The sequence below is a fragment of the Photinus pyralis genome, unplaced genomic scaffold, assembly GCF_008802855.1.
Source record: "Photinus pyralis isolate 1611_PpyrPB1 unplaced genomic scaffold, Ppyr1.3 Ppyr1.4_LG1, whole genome shotgun sequence".
NCBI lineage: Eukaryota > Metazoa > Arthropoda > Insecta > Coleoptera > Lampyridae > Photinus > Photinus pyralis.
In genome coordinates this window covers 52,585,331-52,595,157 of record NW_022170249.1, presented here as the reverse complement: position 1 = coordinate 52,595,157, position 9,827 = coordinate 52,585,331, and the positions used below count along the sequence as shown (strand labels likewise).

The 9,827-nt window shown below is 28.3% G+C and overlaps 1 long non-coding RNA gene across 1 annotated transcript; it reads right to left on the bottom strand.

The window, feature by feature from the left end:
- Positions 1-6,091: 6,091 nt before the first annotated feature.
- Positions 6,092-7,836, bottom strand: LOC116165351. The gene is made up of 6 exons (XR_004144134.1): positions 7,253-7,836; positions 7,114-7,200; positions 6,877-7,060; positions 6,649-6,823; positions 6,412-6,595; positions 6,092-6,358 (listed from the first exon to the last, which is right to left on the bottom strand). It is a non-coding gene; the product is annotated as an uncharacterized LOC116165351 (long non-coding RNA).
- Between the last annotated feature and the right edge of the window lie 1,991 nt (positions 7,837-9,827).

Genomic DNA, 9,827 nt, shown 5'->3' with positions numbered 1-9,827 from the left:
TCCCTTTCTTAATAATTCTTTCACAAGATTAAAAAATGCTTAATTGTTTCTATGTATAAACTTCCAATTTTAATCCGTAACTGGCATTATTATTTTTCGAGGGGTTTTTTAGTGCGGTCGACAGAGTACTAACTTTGTACAATGTTAATCCCACACACGGCTCAAATTCCATTTCAGAGCTAGGCCTTCCTGAAGGTTTTTCCCCTCATTAAAAAAAAAAAAAAAAAAATTGCAGAGAATAAGTTTTAATTTACATACCTATCTACTATTTCTTTTTTCAGAAATCACATACATGGTGTTACATAACCGCATGCAAATAAACCGAGGGTCCAACGTATTTCGTTTGGTAGCCACTCCCAAAGAAGTGGTGAAATATTATAATCCAAGAATTAATTTTCAAAATACTATTCAATTAAAAAACATTTACATTAGAAATCATTTTCTAGATGATGAATATCATTTACATCTATTTTTCCATACATAGCATATATTTCATTATAAAAGGAAATGTACATTTTTCATCTAAAATAACTACATTTTAATGACATTCCATAAATAATATACCAATTCATACAGATTCTTAACCAAAATAAAGTAGCATAGGTGATCGGTATTTTTCTAGATAAAATCTAAAAAATTAGACTTTCTCAGAAATTAGTATGTATATTTATAGTTGAGGAGAAAACAACATCGTATATTTGTCAATATAAAGATTCACAAAAATGTAAATTTTTCCAAATCTACAATTGCAATTATTTTTAAAATCTACAAAATATAATCAATGCAAATTATAATTTGTTATAATATACTATGTTCTACCTTATTTTAAATTCATATTTAAATGTTAGACAATTTTTTTTCAAAAATCTATTATACAAATAAACTTAACAAACAAAACAAATTCAAAATAACTATTAAATTACAATTTATTACTTAATCAATCTTATAAAATATAACTTTTCAGCACGTAAAAGGAATAGTTTAAATGTTACTTCAATAGTACTAATTTATAATCAAAATATCAAATAGCATCGATAATCATATCATATATGATCAACATCCAACTTTTCAATATTAAATTACCATTAAATTACCAAGAAGAATCAACATCGTTTAAAAATGATAAATTTACAAGAATAATTATCAATCACAAACAAACATTATTATATTACTTACATTTAAAACATACTTTGTTACTGTAATTGTTAATGGCTTTATATTTTATGTCGGTATGTTAAGTATTGGTCTAATAATAAAATGATTTTAAGTATGCATAGCAATTTCATTATCGATGTATTCAAATGTATTACTACTATAACCTTAGATGAAAGTGATACAACTAAAAGGAAATCAACAATTACACTATTTACTTTAAATAAGAAAAAAATAATCTTAATAATTTTGAAAAACAAATTCATGACAATTCAAACAATCAATTAATCAAAAAAATAAAACGATCATTCAAATGAATTAGAACTCCTTTTTTTACCAAACGATTTTCAAAAAGGGTAGTCTTCCATCGCCAAAAATAATCCTAAATGGTTACCATGTACTCTACAATTAATAACACAATTATTATATTATTTCAATTAAAGTAATTCACTTACCGAATGTGCAAGGATACATTTAAATGTATTGCTACCATATTCTTAGGTAAAAGTGTTCCTTTAATTGATGAAAGTATAAATGTAAACCAAAGAACATTCTGCATATACTACTTAAAAGAATAATAATAAGCCACTTCATGAGAATAAATTTCATTATTTGAAAACCTAAAAAAATATTTATTGAGCAACTATAATTGCAAACCAATTGCACTATTTACCTTAAATAAGGAAAAAATAATCTTCATAATTTTGAGAAGCAAATTCATGACAATTCAAACAATCAATTAATCAAAAAAATAAAACGATCATTCAAATGAATCAAAGCTGCTTTGTTTACCAAACGATTTTCAAAAAGGGTAGTCTTCCATCGCCAAAAATAATCCTAAACGGTTATCATGTACTCTACAATTAATAAAACAATTATTATATTTTTTCAATTAAAATAATTCACTTACCGAACATGCAAGACCGATTAATTAAAGAGGGAACTTATGGAATCATAAATTCTCAAAAGCCCCTCTCTATTTGGATGAACACCGTCACTAAAAATAACAAATTAAAATATAACAATATATTATAATGAAACTTACCGTTCAAAAAAGTGGCCCTCGTAATCCTCCGCATCCAATAAGGCATACACGTCCAATAGCCTAAATACATCACATCGATTAGAACACAATGTTCTAATCGACGTGTTGTATTTATGCAACTGATGTCGAACATCAGGACTTGCATGCTTTATTGGAGGAAGAGTACACAATATGATGGGAGTTATCCTCGACCACTTTTCCAATGTACTTAATAACCGTTTAAAATTATTAAAGGCAATAGAAGCTCTGCCACCTCTTAAAATATCTTTGGTTCCTATCAAAACGACCAGGGGCGTATTTCTAGGCACAAACCATTCCGATTCATCACTTCGTGAGCGTTCGACTCTTTTTCTTAATTGGGAAACCGTTTGCCCGCCAATGCACAAGTCAACGACGAGCTTACCATGAATTCGGTTAGCAGAGTCTCCCTGACCTTCTACTAACACTCTTCTCAAAATACTCGCACCCAAACCAAAAAATGTAGTCATATCTAATAAAAAAAAAAATTAGAAACATTGCATATAGGTACATATTACAAACTAAATTTTGATTTAGTATAAAAAAAATTGAAAAAAAAGTCTATCACTCAATATGTGTTCCATTACTTACTGAGTTAATACTACAATCTCAGTATGCCAAACGAAGACCATATACCAAAAAACCTTTAATTAAGTATATCATATATATTGGATTTCTTTTTACAAGTACACAACTCCAAAAACGTAATAACACTACGAATTAATAACGACACAAAGAATGTATGATATACCAAAGAAACTGGACCATTCGTAGTATATTAGTGTCAATCTTAATAAAAAATTCTGCGAAAAAAGTTCCAAAAAATACAAAATTAAAATTTTTAATTTTTCAGTCACAGTTTTTATTAATTACGAAAAAATTCAACTTTGTCCCCATTTAACCTATCCTGTATTCTGTATAGTTAAAAAGATTCCAATGAAATAAATTTGAACCACCCTATACATTAAAATATTACGTTTAAAATATCATAACTTTTTCAGAAGAAGAATATTTAAAACTAAAATACAAAACTATTAAGGAATTTTTCTTAGTTTAAATGCAGGATCTAGATAAATGCTTCCAATACTAAATAATGGAGATTGTGTTATAATATCTAGTACCCATCATTTTAAACATGCTATTTACTGAAACTATTCCACTTCGGATTAACTACTAAAAAATGGATATTCACTAGGTCACATTCAATGGATCACTGGATGTCGGGTAGTAAGTAAATGATATGTAGCGGGTTGTTGATTCATATTATAATATACGCACATGTACTATGCCATCAAAAATGAATTGCTGTCGAGTTACCTTTGGAATTTTTATTTGTATAGGTAATCGTACTTAAATTTAACTTCCAAAGGCGACTCGACCACCACTCATTTTGGATCACCCGTTAGTTGTGATTATACGGTTACAAAATTTTGCTCACCTCAAAAAAACTGGAAACAAAGTATAAAATATCCTCACAAAGAAACATTGTTTAAACTATAGAAGATTGCACCCAACTTTACCCTTTACCCACTGTTTCTAAAATTGAGGACATCACCAACACACGTCATACCACAATAACGTAGTTTCCCTGGCGAATCATAAATTTTCTGTGTTGCTATAGAAATTACTAGACAACGAAAAGTGAGAATATTGAGAACAAGAAAAAACTAACCAGATACAAAAAATTGTTAATCAGCGATTTAATACTTCTTATGCCCATTTGCACTGACAAATTTAAGCGGAACTTAGCTTAAAATCCACGACAACCATTGTCTCAATAATTGTTGACATGAATTTTAAGCAACACTTAAGCTAAGCTCCACTTAAATTTGTCGATGCAAACGGGCATTAGATACATTTATCAAATACACATCTAACCATCGTTAGAATATGCTTCACCTAATTCATTTGTTACAAACCATCACTGTTTTTACAATGTTCTGTGCAATAATATCAGTTGGTTCACATCCAAAGCTTGGAATAATACATACACTGAAATGTTTGTATTAATCTTATAATAATGGAAACATTACTTTTATTATCTTTTACCACGGGCAATTATTTTGTTTACATAATAGGTATAAAATAAAATACTACTTACTTATAAAAAATTAGAAAATTTTAAAAATGTTCCAAAACAAACGATAACCAGTCTTGCAAACGATAAAAACCATAGATCATATACATTTACATACACAAAAACACATTATACCTAGCGAGTCGTAAGATTAGGCGTTTTACTAAAATTATCACAAATTTATTTTCCATCATCTTATATTTGTTTTTTGAAGGAAAAGGTGAAAACTTAAATTATAATTTCTTGTAAAATAATAATTAAATTTCAATGACTAACACAACAAAATACCTTTAATTTAACAAGACAATTAATGGCGTTAATGGTTCTAATCCTTTAATTTTTTACATTCATGAAAGATTTCAAAAAGGTATCTACACTATAAATTTGTAACGTTGCCAAAAAGTTAAACTATAAGTTTGTGCCATTGTAATACTTATAATCTATCTTTTTGAATGTTCGAGGAACGCAAAACAATTAATTTAAAAAAAAAACTGTTTGATACTCCAATTACACTGTTTTCAATTTAATGTAATTCTTAAAATCATCAAGAATTATGCACAACCCTTGGTGCAGACAAAAGCACATTTTTTAAATATAAATACTTCCGTCGTAGATGATTAATGGGGAGGGAATTCTTTACACATACACATTTAAAACCTGCTTGACATACATTCAAAATTCTCAGACATTATTCTGCTGATAATTGCACTGAAAGCTTTGACTTCATTAATAGATAATAATAATAATAATAAATGGAAATATAAGGGAATATATACAGGAAGCGATCTACGGTTGATAGAAATTAATTCTTTTCATTGAAACCTTTCATTAAGAATATCACGAAGAATAAAATCAACTTAACACCCTGCACCCCATTTCTTTTGAAACAAAGGCAAAAAAGGCGACTTTTAATCCAAAATTTCAAAAGGATTACGATGTATAAATAATTTGAACATTCTTTTAAAAAAATACTTAAATATCGTAAATCAAATTGGATTATCAAAACGAAAACACACTTTTTAGTAGACACACATAAAATACATATCTTTCAAAAAAATTTTTATAACTACTTGCACATAATTTAAACGTTACAGCCGAACTTACAGTTATCATATACAATTCGTGAATTAGATAATCTTGTATATTAAACAATTTAATCTATACAAAAAAATATGTATCATAAAACAATCAAAACGTACTTATCAATTTTTGCAATATACCTATATTCTTGAAAACTATTACACATTCTGATAAAATGCTTATAATATCCTCATAGTCTAAAGAATTAATTTACTATAAAATATAGCGTTCATCAAATGACAAATAAAATGACATACTTATTGTATTTAAATATACTGCCGTTAATTAATTACTTATTTAGAATGATCAAATAATTTCATAATTTATGTTATTCAACAGACCCCATTATCTTCATGATTCTACATAAACTATACAATGAATTAATGAAATAAATCACCGTGTAAAATCTCTTAATCATGTAGATATCTTTTAGAATCATAGATCTTCAAAAATATTTCCTTAACAAAGAAATTAATCATAAAAATATACTTTGTAACATTAAGTCACTACAAATTAAACATATTATTTTCAAAATAAATTAATAACTAACCTACAGTTCAATTAGATTATACGTACACTACAAGTTTCACTCACCAAATATTAATATTCATGTTATGCAAATTTTTGATAAGACACATCCAATATTTAATATGAATACGAATTACTTAAAAATCTAAAAAAATATTGAATAATTTCAATGATAAAATTAAAGTGTAATATTTATCTTAAATAACGTAAAGAAATAGATTATTATGAGAGATATGTACCAATAATTGTTACATACGTAATTTCCTACACAAGTACACTATAATAATTGGCAATTGTTCGAAATAAAATGACTTTAAAAAAAACGTAGCGGTTTTCTTCAATGATGTTTTTTTCTTTTTTTCTTAAATAAGTACCAACGAACATTCTTCACATACCGTTTAAATAAATATTAAATTTAATAAGCCATCTCATGATAATAAACTTCATTATTTGAAAACCTAAAAAAATATTTATTTAGTAACTATAATTGCAAACCAATTTCACTATTTACCTTAAATAGGAGAAAAATAATCTTCAGAATTTTGAGAAGTAAATTGATGACAATTCAAACGATTAATTAATCAAAAAAATAAAACGATCATTCAAATGAATCGGAACTACTTTGTTTACCAAACGATTTTCAAAAAAGGTAGTCTTCCATCGCCAAAAATAATCCTAAATGGTTACCATATACTCTACAATTAATAAAACAATTATTATATTTTTTCAATTAAAGTAATTCACTTACCGAATGTGCAAGAAGTATTCAAATGTATTGCTACCGTATTCGTAAATAAAAGTGTTCCTTTAATTGATGAAAGTATAAAAGAAAACAAAAAAACATTCTTCATATAGGTACTACTCAAGAGAATAATAATCTTTAATAAGCCACTTCATGATAATAAACTTCATTATTGGAAAACCTAAAAAAATTTTTATTTAGTAACTATAATTGCAAACCAATTTCACTATTTACCTTAAATAGGAGAAAAATAATCTTCAGAATTTTGAGAAGCAAATTTATGACAATTCAAACAATTAATTAATCAAAAAAATAAAACGATCATTCAAATGAATCGGAACTACTTTGTTTACCAAACGATTTTCAAAAAGGGTAGTCTTCCATCGCCAAAAATAATCCTAAACGATTATCATGTACTCTACAATTAATAAAACAATTATTATATTTTTTCAATTAAAGTAATTCACTTACCGAACATGCGAGACCCATTAATTAAAGAGGGAACTTATGGAATCATAAATTCTCAAAAGCCCCTCTCTATTTGGATGAATACCGTCACTAAAAATAACAAATTAAAATATAACAATATATGTACTATAATGAAACTTACCGTTCGAAAAAGTGGCCCTCATAATTCTCCGCGTCCAATAAGGCATACAAGTCCAATAGCCTAAATACATCACATCGATTAGAACACAACGTTCTAATCGACGTGTTGTATTTATGCAACTGATGTCGAACATCGGGACTTGCATGCTTTATTGGAGGAAGAGTACACAAGGTGATGGGAGTTATCCTCGACCACTTTTCCAATGTAATTAATAACCGTTTAAGATTATTAAAGACAACAGAAGCTCTGCCACTTCTTAAAATATCGTTGGTTCCTATCAAAACGACCAGAGGCGTATTTCTAGGCACAAACCATTCCGATTCGTCACTTCGTGAGCGTTCGACTCTTTTTCTCAATTGCGAAATCGTTTGCCCGCCGATGCACAAGTCCACGACGAGCTTGCCATAAATTCGACTAGTAGAGACACCTTGTCCCTCTACCAGCACTCTTCTCAAAACACTGTCTCCCAATCCAAAAAATGTAGCCATTTTTATCTAACACAAAACAAACAATTAACCAAATTGGATATATAACTATTACAAACAAATTTATTATGAAAAAAAACCTTTGAACTCAAGTGACACATTTCAAGACCAAAACTTCATGAAATGTATTTAGGTGAAACTCCAATTTTAAAAATACACAAAGTTGTATTCTAATCATGCACCACAGTTTTAAGCTGTACTTGCGTTTCGTACACTCTCATAAGATTCAAATAATTAAGTCTCGAACAAAGTGGATCTAAAAGTATTTATGATTTCTCCCTTTGTTCCAAAAATCTCTTATCTACTTTAAACATTTCAATAAACTATTTTAACAATATATTTCAACTCGGGTAAGTTGCCCACCAAAGAATTAACTCTTAGCAAATAAATATTTTCCAATCACGTACGCTGGATCATCTGGTGTCAAAGACGACCATACATAATACATTACGGAATTGTATTAATACATACACAAATACCGTGTCGACAATATACTGTGATCAAATGGTATTACAAATTGTTGCTCACGTTTTAATAAATCAAATGTAAAACGTCCTCAAAAGGGGTTTGTTCTAAACCAGATTACTCCAAATATCCCCTTCACCTTATTTGCTAAACTCAACGATGCCACCGGTACAAAAACGATATCATATTAATGTGCAAATAGCAACACTTGACTAGATAAAAAAAAATCGATAAAGTGTATGAAAAGTTATAAAACAACACCGACCTAGTAATAGATCCATTTAACCCGCACGTATGTAACCAACCTTGGAGTATACTTCACCTAATTAATGTGTTAGAATCAACCACAATGCTATCGTAAGCTGATACAGGAAAAGTTTATAATAATATACCTACGAAAAGTTTTGTATTCGACATAAACAATGCCATCATCACTTTTTACCATAAATAACTACTTTGTGTACATAATGTAAAATATAAATAAATAGTACTTACCTATTTATAAAGTTATTGACGTTTACTGTATTCGATGATGTTTACCAATAATCGAAATGACAGACAAAAAATCGTAAACCATAGATTATATACATTTATGCATATTTATAAAAACACATATACCGAATGAGTCGTAAGATTAGGGGTGACCCGTTTTTTTTAAGGAAACTGCGAAAGATATTCCTCTCCCTCTCGACCGTATAAGGCTGTGTATACTAAGCAGCGATTTATACAAAAAAAACGTTTCAAATTAATCGGTGATCACTATACAGGCGATCCATGAAAAATACGTCCGGATTTCCCCCCTCGGTGATCGATACAAAGAAATCGATCTTTATCACTCGCAATATGTAACCTTTTCTACGATATTTTTCTTCCCTAACGCATTCAAGAGATTAAACTGTATACACTTCTTAAAGTGGTGTTATTAGAGTGTATCCACAAGTGACATGGAAGTATCGCTCATTTGTCGAACAAAACCTTAAATTGTATTGTATATTATATCTATTATACTACTTTCATTACATTAAAAACTGTTAATATACACGTTAAACCCAGGATATTTCAATTTTGTAGACGAAGAAGTTAACATAACCTCCAATAAAACTCACATTTGTTTATAAATTAATAACTGTCACATAAAATTTTTCAATTTCGCCAACTTAAGTATGACGAAATAGACATAAAATAATACCAGATTTCCAGAAAATAAACTAAACTTTTAATTAAAATTGTGGAAAATTTAAAACCTCTGCCACAAATTTTTTAATTGAAAACGTATCACTAAGGTGATCTCTATCTATTTCTATCAATTTGATGATCATACCTGGGGGACTTATTAACATCACGTACTCAAGAGGTTATGATTTTATTAAATACAACTATTTTAATTATTGCAGAATTATTCTATGGTTTACTCGTAAAAAATTCAAAAGAGTAAAGTTAGGTAAATATCAATCATTTGACATCTTTAACTATAAAAGCACAAACTTCATTTCGAACCTGAAGCCACACCCTGTTGAGTGTTGAAGTGTCCATCAGCTCTGCAAGGTAAAAATTTATTTCTATTATTCTAAAAAAGCTTAAATTTTCAACACTAATACGATGCAATTAGTCGAAAAAAACGGCCA